At 33.9% G+C, this 4642-nt stretch overlaps 1 protein-coding gene across 1 annotated transcript in view; it reads left to right on the forward strand.

The window, feature by feature from the left end:
- The first annotated feature begins 328 nt into the window (after positions 1 to 328).
- Positions 329 to 4642, forward strand: part of LOC117179394 — a 74776-nt gene continuing 70462 nt past the window's right edge. The window contains exon 1 of the mRNA XM_033371133.1: positions 329 to 469. The gene's annotated coding sequence lies outside the window, so the exon portion shown is untranslated. The remainder of the gene's footprint in view (positions 470 to 4642) is intronic.

The raw sequence follows: 4642 nt of genomic DNA on the forward strand, positions 1-4642 counted from the left end.
CGAAGAGTGGGGAGCTGCACCCTTACTCTATCTATACTCTATAGCTATACTTTAGGGCTAGGCACTACCTACTACCTACCTACATAAGGCCCGGACACTCACCCCTCCACATCAGTCGGAACTAACCGTTCGTAGTTATCGGACATGATACTTTTACCGCGCTTCGAATTCACACACGCGGCATTTCGTAACTGCGGCTTTTAAAATAAAACATTGACTACTTTTATCATGAAATTCATTTCAAGTTTCTGACATCGAAATTTTGTGACTTTTTTATCTGAATTTCTACTGAGACTTTTAATGATGAATTTCACTCTGAACATTTGTTATCACACTGGACTTTCAATTATTAATTCGTGATGCTGATTGTTGGTGTAAAAGTGTTATCCGCAAAAGTGCTCGAATTGCGGACCCACGTTCTCTGGATGTACCTTTGAAGTTGAAACTTGGAGACGAAGGAATTTAAACAGTGAGTAATGCAACACTGATTATGTGTGATTATATGTGACACTTTTTGTCAGATTTAAGAAGGTGGACAGCGATCTCAGAAATAAAATGAAAGGATTTGGCGAGGGACATTCCGCCATTTAACGCACGATTCTTTTTTGTCAATCCTAAGACCGCGGTAGAGTTGATCAGAACCGGTTTTAGTGAAAGGTTCAGACTTGCTTCTAAAATCGTTTTAGCCTCTTGACTTCGTGCTTTTAATTTGAGATCAACCGAATCAGAACTTTTTCCTATTATTCTTATTTCATCCCAGTTAATATAGAAGGATACAGTCCTTAATCTTCTAGACACGTGCTGCCGTATGTGGAATCTCATTTCATCATCGAACATTAATTTATTCGACAATGTTGATAACAATTAATAATAACCTTTTTACTTATTTTTAATATTAAAGCATATGACAAATTTCTTAGAAAAAAAATTAATTAATTAAAGATACTGAAATCATATTTAAAATATAATTCCATAGATAAGATTCCTTCAACTCTTCCAAGTATTTATATGTTTGTTATTCACACTTGCTTGGTTGAGTATGTACTCTCTAAATTTGAATTAGTAAAATATAACTGATTGTCAGTTAAATTCTACTGATTTGGGGAGCTAGAATTGAGTCACTGACAATTAGTGGAATTGTATTAATTGGATTAATAAAACGAAAATTACTAATTGAATCAGTTATATGTACCTGCACTAATAAAACTGTTTGATCAGTTATAATTGCATTGAAGAAATCAGTTAATTTGAAAAGGTTACGTCTTAAATATATTTGGGCGGTATTTTGAAATGTGAAATTCTTTAAAATTCGAAATTACTTAGCATGTGTAAATAATGAAATAAATAATCGAATAATAATAATCGAATAATTGCTTATTAATTTATTAAAATAAACATTTGCAAACTAAAGTCATTTTGAATGAAACAATATTGCTTATATATAAAATATTATTTAAATAATGCACATATTTCTGGTTAATACACAGTACAGTGATCTTAATGATTAAACAAACTTATTAATCTTGAACATTTTCAATTTGTGTCCAATTGAAAAATTTCATCAAGATAATTTGTAAACCTGGTTCAAATACAGAGCTTTGAACTACAGAGCTTTGAGAAACTTAATCTTTGACTATGCTTAATTAAGTAGACAATTCAGAATATGAAGACGCATATAAATACTGCCTTCTAAAAGAGATCTTTTTGATCAAGTTTTTTACAAGCATTCCAAATGCAAAGAATAAATATCTGAGTGTGAAGCGCGACGTAACGCATTATCGAGCGCGAAGAGCGAGATTCAACAGTGGTACACCCGTGTATTGTGATACATTAAGTTTATATATCTGAGGAAAAATTTATAATTAAACTTTTGGTTGAACCTCAATATTACAAATAATATTGGAAGATAAATAAAATCCTAATTAAAAATGTTTCCTCTCCCAATTTATTCTAAGTCTATAATTGATTCACTACAGTTACGGTATAACTGATTAACTTCAGTTACGGGTTTTCTTACTGTTAAAATTAGTAAACTGCTCAAAACAACTGATTCATTAATTAAAATGAAGTGTACTTAAAGAATAAGTAAAATTTCTACTAATTCAGATTTAGAGAGTAAATTGTAAACTTAGAATATATGACCTATTATCAGTGAATAGGCACTTATTCGTTCATTGAAATAAACACTTGTGAACGTTTGCAGCACTGAACCGTGACAATTTAGCAATCACAATAAAATAATAATTTAGTGGATCACAAATTACGTCGGGGGCTAGTCAGGTCATCTGACTAGCCCCCGACCAGTAGCGTCACGGTAGATTAGTCGGGGGCTAGTCAGGTGACCCGACTTATCCCAGTCGGGGCCTGATCGGGTACTAGTAGGGGTCATATGATAATATATCCGTGTGGAATATTAACCAAATTCCCCAAAATTTGTGGAACATTCCCTAAAAGTTGTTCAAAATACTTATTATTTACGGAAGTCTCCATAAACTTTTTTTGTAATATTTAAAAGTGCTAAAATTTAACGAAGATTTAATGGGGAACATTTCCTACGCTTAAAAATGCATAAATTGATGTGACTAAAATTCCCCAAAATTTGCGAAATATTAATAAAAAAAAAACTTCAGCTCGAACGCAGCAATGGAAAAGCTTCGCTCTGAAGGAACTGCCGTGTTGGTCACGGTAGTCTCTGCTGCAGATAATTATGCTTTGTTACTTGTGGACTGCTGTCTTGAACACTCGACGCGTCATTTCAGACCAGAACCCCAAGACTAAAATGAAGGTGGTAGCGAAATCTGAGCTGTAACGTGCTGAATAGTTTACAACTAGCCCCACTAGCTCCCGACCAGAGCCTGAAGATTACCCGCACGGAAATTAGTGAACAAAAAGCCTCTACCAGCCCTTGACCAACCACCGACCAGGCCCCGACTGAAACTTTGACAACAAAAAGCCCAACTAGTCCCCGACTGGGCACTTTATCAAAATTAATATCCCGACTAGCCCCCGATTAGTGCCCGACTTGTAATAGGGCCAAATGGGGTTATTTTCACAAGGACAGTAACATATTTTTAAAGATTTCAATCTGTTACAATTGAGAATCAGAGAAGAACGAATTTTAATTTTTACTGATTCCCAATAGTTTCTTTACTGATTTCAAATTTGTAAAATAATCACTGATTCTAAAAAAAATATATTTATTTGAATTCATTGAATTCAAACTTAATTCAGATGTTTCCAAGCTGTGCATTAGTATTATTAAGGTTCGCGGTTATATTTTAAATTAAAGCAACTTAACTGACCAAATTAGGGCAAAAAAATAGTATTATTTTTTTTTACCTGGAAAATGAGCAAAATTATTTTCACTAATGTGTTAGTACAGTCAGTATTTTTTCCAATGCGAATGGATGAATTAGTGCATTTACAGTAATTTTTCATTAAAAATTCAGTCATTTTGACTAATGGATGAAGTAAAAATGCTTTAAAATTCAAAGAAAATGATTTAAGTTGAAATAATGGTTAGTAAAATTATAAAAAATTAATGTTTAGGGAGTTGTTTTGTACCTACAATAATTTAAATTTTTGAAATTTAAGAGATGTCTTTCTATAATTATATAAATATTAGTCATTCTAGTTTGATAATAATACTCTTATAAATTTAAATATTTTGATTTCATTTACTTTTGGTACATTTGACTCAAAATTAATTCAGCTTAGCTAGTTGCTAATCAGATTTATAGTCAACTTTTTACTTCACCAATTAGATCTAATTAACTGATAAAAAGTCTGATTTAACTAATTTTTTAGGCAAAGAACGTAATTTCAATATTTATGACTATTTTGACTAATTATTAGTTTTACTGATTAAGAGACAAAAATTTTATTAACTAGTGACCAAATATTGCTGAAGAGTAAATTTGGAATACGCTCTCTATAAGTCAATTCACCATTAGTTAAATTTATCCAATTTTATAATCGAAGTGTCTCGTCGTCCCGAAATTCGGGATGACTAGCCTATTCTCACCATTTGGCTAGTCGTCCCGAAATTCGGGATAACTAGCCTATTTTCACTATTTGGCTAGTCGTTCCGAAATTTATGTATTTTTTCAATTTTACTCCTTTTGCGTTAGCCAAAGATTATCAAAACTGCTAGTTGTCCCTAGAAAAAAATCAGAAACAAATAAACTAAAAGTTAGGTTATGTTTTAGAAAATGTAGTCATTATAAGGGAAAATCATAAGGGGAAAGGCGGCCTTGTGTCTAATCACAGAAATAATTTAAGGTCACGTCCCCTACCCCCTTTCCAGCGCCCCATGAGAGGCGGCAAGGCACCCCTCTGATTGGTCTCAGATATAATGTAGGATCACACCCTGCTCCTTTTTCAACGCCTCGTGGGGGGGGGGGGCACCTCTGTAATTGATCACAGAAATCATTTAAGATCATACCCCTGCCCTTTTTACAACGCCTCGTGGTGGGCGGGAAGGCACTCGTGTGACTGGTCACAAAAATAATGTAATATCACACCCCTGCCCCTTTTCCAACGGATCGTGGGGGGCGGGAAGGCATCCCTGTGACTGGTCACATAAATAATGTAAGAACACACCCCTGTCCCTTTTCCAACGCCTCGTGGGGGGCGGGAAGGC

The sequence above is a fragment of the Belonocnema kinseyi genome, chromosome 9 (assembly GCF_010883055.1).
Source record: "Belonocnema kinseyi isolate 2016_QV_RU_SX_M_011 chromosome 9, B_treatae_v1, whole genome shotgun sequence".
NCBI classification, from domain to species: Eukaryota; Metazoa; Arthropoda; class Insecta; order Hymenoptera; family Cynipidae; genus Belonocnema; species Belonocnema kinseyi.